The sequence below is a fragment of the Octopus bimaculoides genome, chromosome 20 (genome assembly GCF_046866305.1).
Source record: "Octopus bimaculoides isolate indiv1 chromosome 20, ASM4686630v1, whole genome shotgun sequence".
Taxonomy (NCBI): Eukaryota; Metazoa; Mollusca; class Cephalopoda; order Octopoda; family Octopodidae; genus Octopus; species Octopus bimaculoides.
This window is the reverse complement of record NC_142947.1, coordinates 38,729,238-38,751,737: the sequence shown is the minus strand read 5'-3', so window position 1 is coordinate 38,751,737 and position 22,500 is coordinate 38,729,238. Positions and strand designations below refer to the sequence as shown.

Genomic DNA, 22,500 nt, shown 5'->3' with positions numbered 1-22,500 from the left:
TCTATGAGTAGCATTCGTGTTATCTTGCTGTTGAGGGCGATAATATTGGTATGTCTCTGCTAAAAGATTCTTATAGGCTTTCTCTTCATTGAGTCACCGTAACCTCTAGCGCGCCATGTCTAGACTGCAGGTGGATAATGCATGAATAATATGCAGGTGTAAAATGTTAGCGAAAAATTGGCGGTTCGTTTCGTCAACTACAGAGTCTATGTAGAAAGTATGTGATTGTGTGTATGTGTGTGTATGTATATATGCATAAATGCATACAGTCATATACATATATATATATATATATATATATATATATATATATATATATATATATATATACAGCGATACACTGATACATAAATACATACATATATACAGACATGCATATACACGCATAAATATATATACGCACGTTTGAATATATATATAATATATATGTGTGTGTATGTGTGTGTGTATGTGTGTGTGTGCGTATGTGTGTGCATTTACGTATAGATGCATAAATGCATGTATGCATGTATATATACACGAATTCAAACATATATACCTGCATGCATACGTACGTACATACGTACGTGCGTACATATATATATGTGTGTGTGAGTGTGTATATATATATATATATATACATATACACACGCGCATACACACACACACACACACACACACACATATATATATAGAGAGAGAGAGAGAGAGAGTGAGATAAAGAGAGAGAGATGGAGAGGGAGAGAGAGACAGGCAGACTAACTGATTAATAGTTAGATAGATTTATACCTACATACATGCATATATATATATATATATATTTATATATATATATATATATATATATATATATATATATATATATATATATATATATATATATATATACTTACATATATACATATATAAATAAATCAGGATAATAAATAAATAGATAAATAAATAATGTGTGAAACATTACAAGATATTTGTGACATGATTTAAACAGTGGAATGTTCTTCGCGAGATTAAAGAATTTAAAAGATTTCGAGATTTTGTATGGTGTTGTAATTCTTCACAGATAAACTTCATAAGATAATCTCACAGCTTTATATGTAACAATGGTTTAGACATAATAGCATAGAAATGCTACTCTTAGCATCACAAAGAATTTAATATGATATGATTGTATAATGGCAATCAGTAACATATCTCAGAATTAGTCATGTGCAATAGAAATTGTATTAGTTTAAAAGAGCCAACTGTGTATCATACTCAGTGAAATACATCGGGAACAGGTAAATCAAATTAGCTGTGGTGTTCGTTCGCGGATATTATCTTTTATGGGCGTAGTATATTTAAAAACACAGATATAATAGTAACAGACGGAAATTGTCAAGCAGCACCAGTGAGTCTGCTAAATTGCTATTTCTGTCTCGTTGAGCTTTGTCAGTTGTATATACCCATAGCCAAACGAATACCATGAAAGGCCCGTTGCTACTAAAATAAAAAAGTAGGGATTGAAAAATCACTGATGTTGCAACTAGTCGCCCTGCTGAATAAAAAACCTTTGTGTGCAACAGAAACACTATTAGATTAAAATAACAATCCGTGTACTACATTGATAGAAATACATCATGAAAGGCAAATTAGCTGCAGTATTCATCTGGAGATATCACCTCTTATGAACGTACTGTATTTAAAGACATAAATATATCGGTAGCAGACGAAATTCCTCCGACTGCGGGGGTGAAAATGATAGATGCGTATATCTGCTTCGTTTAACATTGTCAATAGCATGAATCCACTGCCAACCGCAAGCTAATTCAAAATCAGTCACTAACGATATAAGAAAACAATGATTGAAAAATCACCAGCACCCTTTCTCTAATAGTGATCAGTTTTGTAATGTCAAAGTACCATCTCACTTATCAAGAGAGCCTATTTTACACAAGCTGGACGATTGAACAGCTGCTACTAAAGAGGAATTCATATGTCCATGGGATAATTACTGGCTGGCTGGTACGATTGCTATGTTGTACATTAATGTAGAATGTAGGTCAGTAATTGATATTTTTGCACACTTTTGTTTAGATATTTGATGTCGCTAATTCGACGCTGACTTATTTGACAAATGACTTTTTAACGTTTCTCTCATTCTCTCGTTCTCCTCATTTCTCTGTCTTTGTGTTTTGTTTATTTGCGTGAGAATATTTCTCTTTGTGTATATGAGAGGGTAGGTGTTTGTTATTCGTGTTCAATTATAATGTCTCTTTGACTTTTTCTCGTACTCTATATGCATGTGTATATTTCCGCGCATGCGCGCATGCATAGTGTAACTGTGTGGGTGTGTATATGAGAGAGAGAGAGAGAGAGAGAGAGAGAGAGCAAGTTTGTGCACATGTGTATATTTGTGTTTGCTTGTGTTTGTCTGTACTGCCAAAAATACTGTTGCCAAAACAAATTGAATGTCCATTCAATGGTCCAAATCGCCAGCGTCCAAACAGCAGTGCCCGATCGTTACATTTCTAATTTCTCTCTCTCTCCCTCACTCATACACACCATCTCTCTCTCTCTCTCGCTCTCTCTCTCTCTCTCTCTCTCTCTCTCTCTCTCTCTCTCTCTTGATATATACATATATATATATATATATGTCCACCAGCTTGTCTAACTTAATAGATGAGTAGATATCTAGAAAACTACACACATGTATACATACATATATATATATATATATATATATATATATATATATATATATATATATATATATAGCTGTGCACCTAGACAGATAGATGAACAACACTTCAGTCAATAACCGGAGTATTCTCAACACTTGGTAAATATTTTCTTTTGATCGGCTGCAAATCAGATACCACAAGAGATACTCCAAACTGCTGCTATTTCAGTATATTACTAGTATTTCCTTTTATCTACTTGAAAGTTAAGGTCTGAACTCGTTGTAAACACTCGATATTAAGATCGTTATATAGTGCTCGACTTCCTTTGCCGTTTTACACAGTAAGCGAAGATCAGGCTGTAATGACATTTTTGAAACCATTTAACAAATGACCTTGAAAGTCTGTAATGGAAAGCAAGAAACAAATTATTGACGATGCTTTCAGTTTGGCAGCTTTAAATCTAGTCGAAGACTTCGATATTTTTATTAGGTTTTGCTTAAATTTCGTTCCAATTAATTCGAAATGATTCTGTGGACTTCCTCTTCAGTTTAGCTTATTAGAATCATTAGTTGGTCGTAAAGACGGTCAGCCTACGGTAACTATGACAGCAGTTGAACCTGAAAGATGTACAGCAATACCACTTAATCTCTTGTTTCATTTCTTTTCTTCAGTTTTTCGTTAGCCTTCATTACAGCTCCTTGTCTCTTTCTTTCTCTCCTTTACTTCATCTCCTCTCCCTCTCAATATATACCCACATATACTGAGCATATTCTCTCTCTCTCTCCCTCTCTCTCTCTCTGTTTTTCTCTACCCTTCTCTCTCTAAATTACTTCGTTATGTATGTATGCATGTATAAACTAAACTGTTTGCCGATTTCTCTCTCTCTCTCTCGCTCTCGCTCCCGCTATTAGCAATTCTTTCCTCTGCCAAAAGAAGTGATTTATATGTCATTGGATATATGATACTAAGGAGACTTTAGAAGGTTAGACTTCCTAGGAAGAATAATGAATGCTTCAAATGCGAGCCCTACAGGAACTATACTATTTGCAACCGCTCTGTTAAATCACTAATATATTACAATGGAAATGAAAACTAACAGCTTTTATTAAGATAACTTTTTTTTGTATTTATTCACTTAATTTTAATTGCTTTCTGGATTCTCTCTGACGTTATATAAATATCGATTTTTCCTGCCTTGTCGCTTTCCACCTACAAGCATCTTTAGCGTTTGCGTGCATATATATATATGTGTGTGTGTGTGTGTGTGTGTGTGTGTGTGTGTGTATGTATGTATATGTATTCTTATATTATTTTACTCGTTTCAGTCATTTGATTGCGGCCATGCTGGAGCACCGCCTTCATCACAGGACCTATTTCTCAAGTCTAGTACTTATTCCATCGGCCCCTTTGGCCGAACCTCTAAGTTTCGGGGACATGAATACACTAACACCAGCTGTCAAGCGGTGATAGAGGTACAAACACAGACACAAAGACACACACACACACACACACACACAGATATATACATATACATATATATATAAGTGTGTGCGCGCGTGTGTGTGTGTATGCGAAGCGTTTCTTTCAGTTTCGTCTACCAAATCCAGTCACAAAACTTCAGTCGGCCTGAAGCTATAGTAGAAGCCCCAAGGCTTCTATATATATATATATGTATGTATGTATATACATATATATATATATATATATATATATATATATATATATATATATATATATATATACATATATATATATATATATATATATATATATATATATATATATATATATATATATATATATATATATATATATATATATATATATACATATATATATATATGTATATATATATATATATATATGTATGTATATATATATATATATATATATATATATATATATATATATATGTATATATATATATATATATATATATATATATATATATATATATATATATATATATATATATATATATATATATATATATATATATATATATATATATATATATATATATATATATATATATATATATATATATATATATATATATATACATATACACATATATATATATTTATGAATATATATATATATATATATATATATATATATATATATATATATATATATATATATATAATATATATATATATATATATATATATATATATATATATATATATACATACATATATATATATATATATATACATATATATATATATGTATATATATATATATATATATATATATATATATATACATATATATATATATGTATATATATATATATATATATGTATGTATATATATATATATATATATATATATATATATATATATATATATATGTATATATATATATATATATATATATATATATATATATATATATATATATATATATATATATATATATATATATATATATATATATATATATATATATATATATATATATATATATATATATACATATACACATATATATATATTTATGAATATATATATATATATATATATATATATATATATATATATATATATATATATATATATATATATATATATATATATATATATATATATATATATATGTATATATATATGTATATATATATGTATATATATATATATATATATTCATAAATATATATATATGTGTATATGTATATATATATATATATATATATATATATATATATATATATATATATATATATATATATATATATATATATATATATATATATATATATATATATACATATACACATATATATATATTTATGAATATATATATATATATATATATATATATATATATATATATATATATATATATATATATATATATATATATATATATATATATATGCAGAGAAAAAGATAACAAAACAGCTAGGCTGATCCATGAATTAAGTAATTACATAAGTCTTACACGTGTTTCAGTGAAGACCATGGCCAAATTATTCAATCCTATCCAGATTTGTATTTTAGGTCTTCACCTCATTAGTGCCTCGTGCAGAATGTATGATACTATCCATGCATTTTCTTGTAGCAGTAAGTAGTAGTAGTGGTGGTAGTAGTAGTAGTAGTAGTAGTAGTAGTAGTAGTAGTAGTAGTAGTAGTAGTAGTAGTAGTAGTAGAAGATGATGATTCCTACAAAATTATATATATGTATACATTCACATCTATCTCTCTGTCTCTTTCTCTCTCTATATGTGTGTGTGTGTGTGTGTGTGTGTGTGTGTGTGTGTGTGTGTGTGTGTGTGTGTGTGTGTGTGTGTGTGTGTGTGTGTGTGTGTGTGTGTGTGTGTTAAATAATAAAAGAGCGTAACTCTTTCCACGAAATAACACAGAAGGGCTCAATATATTGAACAAATATCAAAGTTCAAAGATAGAGAGAAAACAGATTAGTTTATCATCCTCCTAGTCCGGCCAATACACATTCAGATTGAGAATACAATCAAATATATACATATATATATTTTTATTATATAATCCCCAAGGTTGGGTGATCACAATATATATACAGAAAATGACATCAGATAAAATGAATTAAATTAACATTACGAGCAAGCAAGATGTTTAAAGATTTATAATTGTCCTCGGATGAAGTAAAATTAAACAAAGTAAGACGATTTAAAACTGTCGTCGAATGAAATAAAAATAAAGCAGTTCACGAATGAAATAAAAATATAATGAAGTGTGATATATCTTACGATCGTAACATCTGAATATATATATATATATATATATATATATATATATATATATATATATATATATATATATATATATATATATATGTATATATATATATATATATATATATATATATATATATATATATATATATATATATATATATATTCATATGTATGTATTGAAAGAAAGAAAATGGAGAAAGATGGTTATATGAATAATTTATTTGTATGATATCAAGACGCTGAATGTTTTTTTTTTAAATAGAAATACAAATAAATTATAAGTTGTAAAGCTCAAAACGAAATGGGAGATAAAAAAAAATTTCAACATCTTTATGTCATACACATAAATTATTAATACATCCATTTTTTCTCCATTTTCTTTCTTTCAGTATTAATAATACGTATTACTACAATAATCCTTAACATATCGCAGAGACTTTCGCATTATATGATAAGTGATTAACCAGTGGAATGTTTTTTTTTATTTTATAATCCCTAGTGTGGATCTAACATCCTCGAATTGACTGACGATAATATAAACATATGTACACATATATGCACATACATCAGATACTCAGAAACGACTTGAGAAGAATATTCAGTGAAATTGATATATAACTATTAAAGCCAAACTAACAACATTTAACCTTCTTGACACAGGTCAACATTGAAATGAAGGCATACCCTACTAAACCAGAAATGCGAATGACAAAACTACATACACAAGTATTTCAACCACCCACTAGCCATAATTAGGAATTTTGCAACCGGCACATCTTGGAGAGTTCTTAGCAGAACTGCACTCACCATGAGTAATAACGACTGCCGAGAAACAAACGCTGCTTTGGGGGAAAAAAACTTTTGAAAAAGGATTATTTCGTACAAGACAAAAGAACCGAAAAGAGATAGATATTCTGATTTAATCCACATTTTAAAGGTAATTTCTCCACCAATAAAAACATGAATTTCTTATACTTGATATCACATCTTTTACCAATGTAATAAATACAGCAAACGCTTAGATAGTATTGTTTCCTTACTTCCACTCCACAACTAGGAACCAACTTATAAATGCAGAAACCCCTCAATATATCAGTTTAAAGAATTGTTCCTCTCGAAAGTGGTTATATATGAAGCCTCATTTTTAAGTGCTATACTCAAATTGGTTGAAAACTATGTAAGTGTTACTTTAAATATGTTTAAGACCAGATAATACTTACATATACATTTCAAAGACAAAGAGGATTACACCTCTGCTTTCCTCAAGCAATATCGAATATTATTATCAAAGTAGCTTCATATAACTGCAGGGCACGAAACTAATGGTTATACTTCACAGAAACGTATCAAATCCAAAACAGCCATTTATTCAATGACCAGACGATTGTCTGATCTAGCACAAGTGCGCGAAATATGATTAATAGTTAATCTGATGACATCTCAAATTTAGTTATATGAATTTTCTTTTTCATGCAATATGAGACATATCTTTAAATTTATATTATATATACACATGAACGCTTTTATCATAGGATATATTCTTTAAAATATAAAAATTGTTAAAACATCACGATTAATAAGAAACACAATGCACTTTGAATGGATGCTAACGGAGCTGGTATGGACAGGAAACATAAGCGTAATTATAAAAATGAAGAATAATGGTTGAATATACCCAATAGACAACAATATAATTCAAGACCACTTCCTCGATCCAGAGACAGCGGTCTTTTGAGCAAGGATAAAGTATATTTTACAGAGGTTACTTCAATTGTCATGCTTACATCAACATGCTTACTTCAATAAGTGACCTTCAGCTCAATATTAACATGTAATCACGTAATCCATACCATATACTGTAAGCCAGCACTATATATATATATATATATATATATATATATATATATATATATATATATATATATATATATATATATATATATATATATATATATATATATGTATGTATATATATATATGTATATATATATATATATATATATATATATATATATATATATATATATATATATATATATATATATATATATATATATATATATATATATATATATATATATATTGTTTATAGTTCATTGTGTATTGTAAATCTTTAGCTGAATGCTGTCCACGCAATCTGGCGTTAGTGCCATTTTATTCAATATAATGGAACATGCATTATGCATTATGAACTTATATTTTTCTTCTTTATGAATTCATGGTCGGCTATATTCCTCAATTGATTTACACATTGTTTAATGTATATCTCGTTACGTGTTTTGAATCTCGACTAATACTATCATCTACCACGGATTATCCCACAAACGTATGCAAATTTATATATACATAGGTATATATCATGCAATTATATGCATACACATACACATATACAAACTTGTACATACATACGTACATATATGCATACATACGTGTATGTATATATATATATATATATATATATATATATATATATATATATATATATGTACGTGTATATGTGTGTGTGCATGCGTGTGTGTGTATGTGTGTAAATAAATGGCAATTTTTATATCCTTCTCAATGTGGATGTATTATAAATTCGGTATTCACTCATATATATGTACGGTGCTCAAAGTATAGGCATATATCGTTAGCAGACGAGATCCGTCTGGCATGGGTGCTGGAAGTGCCAGAACACATGATTTCAGTGAACTGTGCTTCTTCAGTTGCAGGCATCCGCTTGCCACATAAGCAGCCAATTCTCATCTGCTAGCGATATATATCTGTGCTCTTAGAAACGTACGTCTATGTGAGAGCATCGGCCGAGGCGAATACCGCAGTACATGCTAATAGTACATTCACGTTGTGTAGGATATAAAGACTGCCATTTGACATTAACATTGCTGCCGTCGCTAGTGCATGTATACATACACACACATACACACACACATAAATAATAATAATAATAATAATAATAATAATAATAATAATAATAATAATAATAATAATAATAATAGGGAATAATTTCCAAAACTTACAGGGAAAAATTCTATTTAGCAATACTAAATCAAATTTCCCAATATAAAATATATGTATAAAATTTAGAGAAAAACCACTATTAAATAATTCAATAAAGAAGAATTTAATTCATACACTCCAGAAAATAAATATATCATAAAAACCTTATATATATATATATATATATATATATATATATATATACACTACATACATGCATTCATAGTTACATACACACACAAAGGCAGACACACAGACACACACATACATACATGCATACATACATATATTCATACATACATACATACATACATACACACACACGTACATATATACATACACACACATACATACATGCATACATACACACACACATACATATATACATACATACACACACACATACATACATACATGCATACATACATACATAGTTCCCGAAGAGTGATACGTGAAAAGAAGTATGTTTTGTTGGTCTAACGATTATGAATTAAATATTTCATATTTTCACAGACACACACGTGGGATAATTTATAAGATCTCAAAGCATTGGCTACTTAATTTCATTTCATTTCATCAGTTATTGGTTATCAGTTATTTATTTAGGAAATATGTATGTAATAACTATCGTCTTCTGTACAATTCATTGCAATAATTTTAATTAACCAATTCTGTAGGCAACTGAAGTAATGATGCTAATATTAATAAAACTCAAATGAAACATTTGCCTACTCGTTGAGTATATTTAACAGCTGCGGTATTGTAACCATTCAAAGGTAGCATAATAATGTTATATTTTGGGATGATCATTTTTTTTTTTTTGGCAAATAAATACACGCACTGTATATTCGTTCTTCAATTCAGATTTATTATTATCTCCACCTTAGCGAAGGCGGAGTTAATGTTTTCAGTCGTGTTTGTTTCTTTGTTTGTTCGTGGACAAGATATCTGAAGTACCACTGAATGGATTCGGATGAAACTTTCATGGATATTTGGCCTTGTGACTGGCACGAACTGATAAGATTTTGGGATCGATCAGTTACTGAAGAAAGATTCTGGATTATTTTTCCTTTTTTTTACTTAATTTTTGGGAGCAGTCGGGTTCATCTTTAGTATTCTCGTTTGTGAAAGCAATCGAGTTTATTTCAGATAGTCTCATTTTAAAAATCACCTCCGGCTAATCGTTGGGAATACGTTGGTGTTGCTTTGGCGGAGGTTTGCGCTCTCTGAGTGCTCTTGTTCTTTTTTTATGTCTTTTGTTTGGAAATCTTTCATCACATTTCCTGTAACCTCTTCAATGACTCTCCACCCCCGATATCTCCTCCTGTTCTGTTTAGTTCAGGATGCCTTCTTGGTTCAGGATGCAATGAATGTTTTAACGAAAATTGAACTGACTTTTATTTATTAGAAATTGATTTTTATGATGTGGAAGCTTAACTGACTTAAAAGCACGAGGAGACTCTATTATTATATAATAAATATATTGAAGGATGGCCAGCTGGCTGAATTGCTAGCACGCCTGATAAAATGCTTAGCGGCATTTTGTCCGTCTTTACATTCTGAGTCCAAATGCCACCGAGGTCGACTTTCCTTTCATCATTTCGAGGTCGATAAAATAAGTACCAGTTGAGCACTGACGTCGATGTAATCGACTTAACTCCTCTCCTGAACTTACTGGCCTTGTGCCAAAATTTGAAATCATAATAACTCTAATAACTATTATTATTATTATTATTATTATTGAGCGAGAGAGCAGTGCATGCCATCGAAGTGACACTAGGGAAAAATATACGAAGCCCAGTATACCCATCATGGCTACCCGTCTGATAAGGGTTATTATTATTATTTCTTTTTATCATAGGTTTTGTTGGAATTCCTGGTGTCATGCATGAAAATCGGGCTTGCTGCCTGCAGCCTACGATACCATGCTGTCAGTTCTTTTTAATTGTCTAATACCTTCCTGGTTATTGTTGAGTGAGAGAGCAGGGCATGCCATCAAAGTGACACTGAGGTAAAATAAACGAAACCCAGTATACTCACCATGAGTATATAAGATATCTTTTCTACTCTGGGCACAAGGCCCGAAATTTTGGGGGAGGGGGCCAGTCGATTACATCGACCCCAGTGCGTAACTGGTATTTAATTTATCGACCTCGAAAGGACGAAAGGCAAAGTCGACCTCGGCGGAATTTGAACTCAGAACGTAAAGACAGACGAAATATCGCTAAACATTTCACCCGGCGTGCTAACATTTCTGCCTTTAAATATTTAATATCATAACTTATCTGATACCAGTTGTTTGTCTGTTTGTACCTTTATTCTACTATACGTGAAGAGAATATGAAGGTAACAGTTAATAATTTCTGTATGTCTAGTTTGATGTGTTTCTAATATATAGTGTTCGGGAACGGCTTCTAAAGTGAGTCAGAGGTTTTTTTTTGGTTTTTTTATTTATAGCAAAACAGCTGTTAGTGATGACTGGCTATATCAGGGGATTAAACTCAAAAGAACGAGGAAATTCCCTTCACATTTTTTCGCCATACTAAAACTAGCAATCAAATTTCTTTTAAATCACAATCTTCTCTCTTTAAAAGGTAAGCCATATTGGATAACGAAATTTACGATACATGATGTCAGAAAACTATGCTGATATGCTTATGGCTGAACACATTTCATCAGGATTCTGTTGGATCAGGGTAGCAACAGTGAATTACATATCATCATCATCATCATCATCAACAACAACAACAACAACAACACTTCGACATTACTGTCTCAAGTCCGAGGACTCATCAGGCCGGTTACCGACTTTCCCTGGCCTATAAGTAGGTGAGATCGCAACATTTTCTCTGAACGGGATTCTAGGCCCGTAGCCAGGTTACTCATTTTTACCTGCTGAGTGGACTGGGAGCGACATGAAATGAATTGGTTTACTCAAGAACCGAGAATCGAGAATTGAAACCGCGATTCCGCAGTCGTAGGTGCAATAACTTAAACACTAGGCCATGTCAAAATATTCTTTTCTACTCTAGGCGCAAGGCCCGAAATCTTTGGGGAGTGGGCCAGTCGATTAGATCGACCCCAGTAAACAACTGGTACTTAACTTATGTTTTTTTCTTGTAGGACGAACGACTACGTAGCGGATAATTATGTTGTCATTTTAAGACCGACATTAAAGTATTTGTTTCCGTGTTATATTGATGTGCCAGCGTGAGCAAATTTTGTATCAGGGAAAATAATGCGAAAATTCGACATCATTATGAAATTTAAAAAAATAAATTTCCATTAAATTTAATTGTTGCCAGTATATATTTAATTAGTAATTTGTAGTTACTGGTAATTTGTTCCCATGAGGCCAATTGGAGTTTATATATATATATATATATATATATATATATATATATATATATATGTGTATATATATATATATATATATATATATATATATATATATATATATATATATATATATATATATATATATATATATATATATATATATATATATATATAAATTATTATTTATATAGGTAGGGTGATAAATTGAATATTGATTCAATTTAAAACCAAGTGGCCTAGCATATTAAAAATCTGAAAATTCAGAAAAAATTGTACTACACGTGTATAAGGGATGACCACTAGGTCGACATCCAATATGCTAGAAAGAGATCATCAACGACCCAACCACAAAGAAAAACAATTATTTTTCTTTGTGGTTGGGTCGCTGATGATCTCTTTCTAGCATATTGAATGTCCACCTAGTGGTCATTCCTTATACACGTATATATATATATATATATATATATATATATTTCTGTGAACCCCAAACCATAAGACTTTCTAATTTAGTCCAAAATTAATATTGGTTTCAAATTTTGGCACAAACCCAGCAATTTCAGGAGGGAAGAGTCGATTAAATCCACCCCAGTGTACAAATGCCACTTATTTTATCATCGACACCGAAAGGTGTGAAAAACAAAGTTGACCTCGGCGGAACTTGAACACAAAAACGTAAAGATGAACGAAACGCCTCTAAGTATTTTTGTCCGACGTGTTAACGATTCTGCCAACTCGCCGTCTTATAGTCCAAAACAAATATTGCAAAATATTAATAATTCCAATTAAAATACATCTTCAAGGAAACGTAATTGTTATTGTTTATTTTGAATGCTTCAATCGGACGATGTCTGTTATTCACTATGATATATACTTTCTGTGGTCCACCTTTCAGAATATTCACAATACGTTTCTGTTATCATATCTAACGCGTCTCATACGCTTGAATACCGTTTTTAATTTTCATACCGACGTTCCAATTAACCGCATAAATCTCTGTAATCTGCCTGAGCCTGAAAAGATCCTAAATGAATGCTGTTTTCCTCCACAATGACTAACGGATGAAGTTCCTATCTTGTCGATTAGGTCTATAATTAGCCAAGGCAAAGATTGACATTTCCCCCGCCTGAAATGGAAAATGCCAGTGAAATTGTAATACGAGTTAAATATAATTATCAAAGCTAGTGATAAACGTTAATACCTTTATTAATGCTTGTATAATCTATCTTCCTGGCATGTGATTAATGTGTATTAGATAACAACTCCAAATTAATTTCGATATCAAAGATAACAGATTTCTGCTTGCAAATATAAACGTTCTAATGCACATTTTCCCCTCAATATTGGTGAACCGTCGAAATGAGAAAACATCAGGGTTGTAAAATACTGTGATACTGTTTTCAGATACGTAAACAGAATTCTTCTTTGTAATTCCATTTAGCTTGACTTCTAAATCATTCTTTTATTCTTTTACTTGTTTCAGTCATTTGACTGCGGTCATGCTGGAGCACTGCCCTAAGTTGAACAAATCAATCCCAGGACTAATTCTTTGTAAGCCTAGTACTTATTCTATCGGTCTCTTTTGCCGAACGGCTATCTTACAAGGACGTAAACATACCGACAGCGGTTGTCAATCGATGATGGGGACACACAGACACACAAATCTATACATACACACACACACACACACACACACACACACACACACACACACACACACACACACACTGTTTCTGTCTACTAAATTCTCTCACAAGTAACTGGTCCGTCTAGGGCTGGTGGAGGAGGCTATAGTTAGCTGTGTGAGACTGAATCCGAATGTACGTGGTGGTAAAACAACCTTTTTCCCCCACACGACCATGTTTGCACCTATATTCTCAACGGCACATTCTTTCCTGCGCCTACACACACACACACACACACACACACACACACACACACACACACACACACACACACATATATATATATATATATATATATATGCATGTGCGTATGAATGTGTGTATGTGTGTGTGTGTACGTGTTCTAATACTACAGGTCAATTTGACAAGCAGCCTACAAAAGAATTCAAATAATTGTTATAAGTTGCACAACAGTTTGATAAAAAAAAAACGTTTTCTTACTTAATCACAATACCTCAGATTTGCTGGAGATGAAGTAACAAAATGATGGAGTAGTATCCATTCCTTTTTAGAAGCCATTGTCGTTACCTGTGCAATGTTATTAAATGAGTCCTTGTTGAACGATTTATTCAAAGATAATGAGAGCGTTTTTCTGAAAAAAATATCTTTTTTTTTAATTTTTTGCATTTTTTTTGCTTCTTTTCAAAACGGTTATTAGAAAATTGAAACCTGGATTTAGAATTCAGTTCCAAGGACATTCGGTGATAGAAGACAGTCTAGAAAATGAAATAACATACTTAATAACATTAAGAATGAGAATCGCTGAGTAAGCTGACACTGGAAATCTGGACTGGCAGGATTAATATTCGTCAAGGATATTTGCTTCAAGATAGGATTGAAACTACAATACGAAACCCTTCACTGATTAAGTTTTCATGAAGAACTGAAGGATATTAGCTTTGAGGAAATTTTGAGAAATAATTAAAGGAAAAATACCAAAATGTCAAGTGTTTTGGCTTCTCTGAGTGTGAGAACTATAACGATTGGATGGTTGTAAAGCTCATTGTTCTGTAGTTTAAGGTTGGGCGACTACGAAATGTTCTCCTGCCTCCGGGACAATACTAGAGTTTTCTTTTATCCTTTTGTAAATATAAAAGCTTTGCTTTTTTTTTACTTTACTTTTTTTGTTTTCTCTCTCTCTCTCTCTCTCTCTCTCTGTGCGTGTGTGTGTGTGTTTTGAAGATACAGAGTAGATTGAAAGCAGGCAATTTTATTTTTTCATTCAGTTTAAATATTTCATCGCAAACATTATCCTCGTTCGTCGGTCGCTTGTGGTGGGGCGAATGATGTGTGGAAAATGGTAGTGAACGAAGCTAAATGATCTCCAGTAATTTGTATTAAGTCTCTCTGTTCTAGGTTCAATCCTCAATGGGTTCATCAAGATATCTTTCCTTCCATCCAGTTTGAATAAATGTAAGTATTTATAAAATGTTCAATCTCTTATTAATAGTCAACTCCAGTCAAACTGCTGGGCCTTGGAATTCTCTTCCATCTCATTATTTTCCTCCTTCATATGGCCTGAACTCTTATACAAGTCAAAAGTAAATTCATTCCTTTTGTTTTAATTTCTTCTTCTTCATTGGCCTTTACGCTAAGTGGCCCCTCACTTTGTTTGAAACTTCCTTATAAAGGGAAAACGACGTTTAGAAGTAGGAGACAGCCTTGAAAACAACCTTTACTATCGATTTCAAATTTGGACAACAGTTTGGAGCGATGGGTTAAGGCGATTAGATCGACCCCAGTACTCAACTGGTACTTATTTTATCGACTCCGAAAGGATGAAAAGCAAAGTCGACTTCGGTGGAATTTGAACTCAGAGTGTAAAGACGGACGAAATACCGCTAAGCATTTTGCCCGAGGCGCTAACGATTTTGCCAGCTCACTTCCTTCTAGAATATATCTAATATCACAAAGCAATAGAATTGTCAAATACGTAACACTAGAAACCTGAAACCATATGATTAAGGTCTGTAGGATATAAGCTTCAAGGAGATAGTTAACGTCCGTTCCAAGGAAACCAATATTATTCTTACACTGAGTTTTAAATAAAGATAGGCAATGGATGAGACAAGTTACTTATTTCATTGTTCACTTTTTGCTCGATTTCTCCAGCTGTATGGTTAAAAAGCTCACACGACATGATAACAGCGTTTACCCGTTCAGTCCTCTTCTACTTCATTTTACGGCAACCAGTCGCTGGATTTCGATCAAATCTACATCTACCGGACGAGACACCTTCACCTTTGGTAGTAGTCTCATTTACTTGAACTTTATTTTGCATAATTTCGTTAATGAGTTAGATTTGTGGAGGGTTGCCTTACCATGGGTGTCTTTTTTTTTTCACAGCACATACCCAAGGCACACAGCTGCGCTCGGTAGTGAAGTGAAAGTACGCTATAAAAATAAAACTACTGAATAATAATAATAATAATAATAATAATAATAATAATAATAATAATAATAATAATAATAATAAATGTGCTATTTTGTAGTATATCAGTCACTTGAATACTAGAAACCATCTTTTTAAGCAACTCCAATACTCGTACGATGGTACACCATCCAGGCCATGTTAAATGATAAACAACAATATAACTGCGAAGTAAAGAAACATTTACAGTCAATTCTATAGCCATCATACAATAAGAATGTTTCAAGTAGAGTGTGCTAACGTCATTTACGTTTTGGCCTACTCTTGACCTCATTAAGAAATCTTCTACGAACAAACATTAAACCATTCTCTCTAGATAAATGCATAACAGTATTTACAAGAGATAATAATCAGCGAGAGAAGCTGTTAAAATTAATTTATGAATTCAGTGAGTGCATAAAATTGAGTTTGGAAATTGGTAAATATGCCAAGAAACGATAAGAAAAGACAAATAAACTAAAGCAAATTAGTTCCAAGTACTGGAATCGACGGATGATACCTGAATGACTCTTAGAAACAAGATGTAAGAGTAGTAGGAATTAGTAGCAATCAACACACAGAAATGAAGGGGGAAATTGTAAAAGAGTGCCGAGAAGGTTTAACATTCAATGCTAGGGGAAGATAATAGTTATAAATACATTAGCCATCGCCATTATCGAGTCTAAAGCTTCGAAGTAACAGATCAGACGTTAAGTGATACTTTAAAACCAACATAGATAGGATATACCGACTCCGGAGCTTGAAACAGATATTGAATTACTAAAAAGTAACAACAGTAGAACTAGAAAATATTAAGAAACGAGGAAAAACTGAAGACTGTAATTTAGGAACGTAAGGAAAATAAAAATGCTTTGTAAATATATAAGGAAACAATGGATTACAAATGAGAAGCTAACAATACTGAAAAGAAAAATAGGAAAAAAACCAGATAAGAACGAACTATTGAATTGGATAAACAACTAAAAAACATGCAATCGAAATTCTACAGTACATTACACTTTACTCTTTTACTTGTTTCAGTCATTTGACTGCGGCCATGCTGGAGCACCACCTTTAGTCGAGCAAATCGACCCCCAGGACTTATTCTTTGTAAGCCTGGTACTTATTCTATCGGTGTCTCTTCTGCCGAACCGCTAAGTTACGGGGACGTAAATACACCAGCATCGGTTGTCAAGCGATGTTGGGGGGGGGGACAAACACAGACATACAAACACACACACACACGCACACACACATATATATATATACATATATACGACGGGCTTCTTTCAGTTTCCGTCTACCAAATCCACTCACATGGCTTTGGTCGGCCCGAGGCTATAGTAGAAGACACTTGCCCAAGATGCCACGCAGTAGGACTGAACTCGGAACCATGTGGTTGGTAGGCAAGCTACTTACCACACAGCCACTCTTGCGCCTATATATATATATATATATATATATATATATATATATATATATATACTACTATTATTATTATTGTTGTTGTTGTTATTATTATTATTATTATTATTATTATTATTATTATTATCATCATCATCATCATCATCATCATCATCATAAGGCGGTGAGCTGGCAGAATCGTTAGCACGCCGGGCGAAATGTTTAGCGGTATTTCGTCTGCCGATACGTTTTGAGTTCAAATTCCGCAGCGGTCGACTTTGCTTTTCATCCTTTCGGAGTCGATTAAATAAGTACCAGTTACGTACTGGAGTCGATGTAATCGACTTAATCCCTTTGTTTGTCCCTGTTTGTCCCCTCTATGTTCAGCCCCCTGTGGGCAATAAAGAAATAATAATAATTGTCATTATTATTATTATTATTATTATTATTATTACATGTTCGATATATTCTCTGATGTAAACTATATGACAGGCGACTTAAGAAGTTATATCACACTGTTTTTTAATCTAAAACACGTCCTGTAAATGTGATCATTGTTGATGGAATTATTCTTTCAGTTGTATCTTTGAATTCTTCTGAGAGTGTTTGGACATCATGTATTCAGTAATGGCTAAGAACTGGATGAGTCAGCGTGATTAATGTTCTCCTGTCACCTTGTAATTGTGTTGTTTGGCGGTGCATATTTTGTTTCTGTGTTATATATTAAATATCTTTTAATGTCGGCGCGTGTAATTTGTCTTTGGTGAAAATTAAAACTTTCTACATGACACGTAATGGTGTTTCTTGTACAACATCATTCCATTCACGATCTCAGTCTGCTTCTGTCTTATACTAGAACCACTATTTATCAAAATGTGCTTTTGTATTCATTTATTTCTTTCGCGGTTCACATGGCGCCGAAATTTTTTTTATATTTTACTTCAGCCCTAGGACTCATAATGCTGGTAATCCGGCTTCCATGGCGCATAAGTGGCCGACATCACAATATTCCCCGTGAACAGGACACTGGCTCGTTGCAGGGTTCAAAACCAGAAATTTTGCCTTTCTTCGATATTTCGGGAGTAGGACCCCTTCATGAAAACGCATGGGAAAATGGGAGATGCCTACAAACATTTCTGTCCTTAAACACCTACTGATATGATAGGTCCATGACTTTACTGTATCATCAGAGCCACGGAATGCAATATAAGTAACCTTCGAACGAAGGTGGCTATCCTAATTATTACGTTGAAACTAGTATTGAACAACAGACACGAACTACACGAAGCAGATGGGTTACAGTATCAAAACTAGTCAGCTCATGTCACTAATCTCTCCGATAACGTCAACAGCTTTATTCCATCTCCCATTTTTCCACGTGTTCTAATCCTGTTTTCATTGTTTTTGGCCCTAACAAGTTTTATCTACTTTTATACCAGACAATGCTTCAACCAAACTACTTAATATAATTAGATTAATTCAGCATGGTTGTTTATTTCTTTTTAATGGTTTGGTTTGCAAGAAACATTTGGCCCCGTGCCTCTCGCAGCCTCTCCGAGGCCTCTGTAAGCTAACACGATATACTCTTCCATCAAAACATCTAACTTACGGCTGACCGTGTAAGTTAAATACCAAATCCATTGACTCTGTAGCATGTATCTATCCTGAGCATCACTCTAAGTGCTTTCAGTGCATATGTTGTACTGATGTGCAAACTTACAATGTAATTATGAAATACGAGTAGAAATACACATTTGATCCACCTACTCTTTGGTTTTTTAAAGTATATTTCTAACAATATCTTGCTAAATGTTCCTAATTACACACTTATAACAATTAACCAGCAGTTCAATCGATGGAAAAAGAAACATAATTTGACAAATCACACTGATACCGTTGTTTTTTTTTTTTTAACAACCCACTGACTTCAGTACTGGCTATGCGAGAATATGATATTACAAAAGGCAAAATTATTTGGTCAATACTATTTATCTCTTTGAAAGGCATAAAATATCAGTTTCGATTTCCTAGTGTATATTACAGCATCTGCTGGCATAGAAAAGGTTGCAATCTTGTGGTAGAGGTGGCAATCGTGTTGGATCTTGATGTTAATAACTGTATTTGATAACCTTTTGGAGATTACAATCTTGTGTTTAAGACTGCAATATTTTGAAGAGATTTCTTTATCAGTACCCTGATGTTAAATATTGTATCCAAGGGGGGAGGGGGGATGGAAAAGTTCATAACTTGATAAACTTCCTTTTGATAAACTTTCATTTGAAGTTTCATGAAAGCGAAAGAAAAATTCAACAATAGCCGATCGTACTAAAATTTGGCTGTAAGATACTTTAACGAAAGTAGAAAAGGAAGAAAAAAAAGAAGAAAAAGGTAATTATTGTGGAAATGTCATGATCAGAGAAAAATGCTAAAAACATGCTAAATAAAATTTTAAACCTGCTATTTTCCCTGCTAAATGCGAGATTCAAAACTTTTCCGCTAAATGTTGAAAACAACTCGCTAGATCTCGTATAAAATATACTAAATTGGCAACCCTGTCTCATATATTTTTATAATTAAGATCTAAACTGTTAATATATGAACGCGAAAGAGATATTTGAATAACTGTAAACCTACTTTTGGGCCACCCTGTATATATGCATATTCTTATCAAAGCTGCAAAAAACACAAAACTGTTACTCAAAGCTTCACGTTTCAGTTCGTCTGACAATTGTGATCATGACTGGAATAAAATTGTATATATATATATATATATATATATATATATATATATATATATACATACATATATATATATATATATATATATATATATATATATATATATATGTATGTATGTATATATATATATATATATATATATATATATATATATAAAGGTGATGCCCCAACATGGCCGCATTCTTATGACTGAACCAAGTAAAAGATAGATATGGCTGGCTTCTTTCAGTTTCCGTCTTTTAAATCCACTCACAAGGTTTTGGTCGGCCCCAGCACATAGTATGTAAGACATTTGCTCCAGCTGCGATGCAGTATGACTGAACCCGAAACTATGCGGTTGAGAAGCATGGTTCTTACCACACAGCCACACCTGCGTCTATAGCTCAATTATGTTTGTTCAATCACGCTGTTTGCATATAATATAATATAATATTATATTATATATAAAAGAATATAAAACATAATTTTATAGAAATGCCATTAAACTGAATTTGGATTATATTTCACTTACCATTCCATAATATAATATAATATCTGAGTATTATAGCATATTTTAGCATAAATCATTGTGAAAACACTTACATATGACATTTTCGTGATTCGATAGATTACTAACTTGAAGAATATACAAATATAAACTTAAATAAATAAATAAATAAATTATATATATATATATATATATATATTCCCTTCTTCCTAGCTCTCCTGTGTGACCCTTCTGTCCGGCATTCGCCATGATAGACCGCTAGCCACTACACATTCCTTTTTTCTCTCCTTGCTTCTCTCCTTGTTTCTTTCTGTGTTCCTTTCTGTGGAAGAGCGTAGGCTCGAAACGTTAAAGACATTTTCAATTCCCGAGCGTTATACTAATACATCTGTTTGTTTTCTACACCACCTGTCTTCGTCTTTTGTTTTGTTTTTTTATGAATTCTCCCTATATAGCTAGCACGTCGGTCGCTTTGCCTTTCCTAAGCGCCTCTTCTCGCTTCCTAACTAGGTCTTCTATACTAGATTCTTCTAACGCTATTTCGCTAGTAAGACCTACCGCCTTTATTTTAATAGGCCTTTTCAGGGCTATCCTCTAACAGCTATTGGCGATTGCACCCGCCAATTCTCGATGGACTAACATGCTAACCCGGTCTCTGAAAGCTTGGCACGCCGGGAGGGATGCATTCAACTTCCAGTATCCGGGGCCCTGTCTATGGATCCTATCTATGTCAACCGTACAGATCACAAATTTATGGTCCGTGTAGCCGACGACTTTGAAACGTTAACAACTTATACTACTTCTGTCTATAGGCCTACAAAGTATTTTGGAAGACACGATGCGGTTCGCCCATGTCCACATTGGCGAATTCGGAAAATTCAGTCGGTACCTGTCAGCCAACTGGAAGAGGCTGAACAGGTTTGCGAGGCTTTTACTCCCCCTCTCCTATCAGCTAGCCTCGCCCTATCCAGGTATGCGTCCAAGATTATGTTCCAGTCACCCACTAACATTAAAGAGCGTGACGTCCCAAGGAAAACCTCCAAACATCTGAAGAAATCTGGCTGTCCCCTCTCCCAGTGGC

The 22,500-nt window shown here is 32.4% G+C and overlaps 1 long non-coding RNA gene across 2 annotated transcripts in view; it reads left to right on the top strand.

Moving 5' to 3' along the window:
* The window catches only part of LOC149131689 (uncharacterized), a 37,639-nt gene that overhangs the window by 10,326 nt on the left and 4,813 nt on the right, over window positions 1-22,500 (top strand). Inside the window, exons 2-3 of one of the 2 annotated variants that reach the window (XR_016237664.1) lie at window positions 7,022-7,298; window positions 15,736-15,792. This is a non-coding gene — a long non-coding RNA (uncharacterized LOC149131689). The remainder of the gene's footprint in view (window positions 1-7,021; window positions 7,299-15,735; window positions 15,793-22,500) is intronic. The other variant, XR_016237665.1, reaches the window with a different exon arrangement.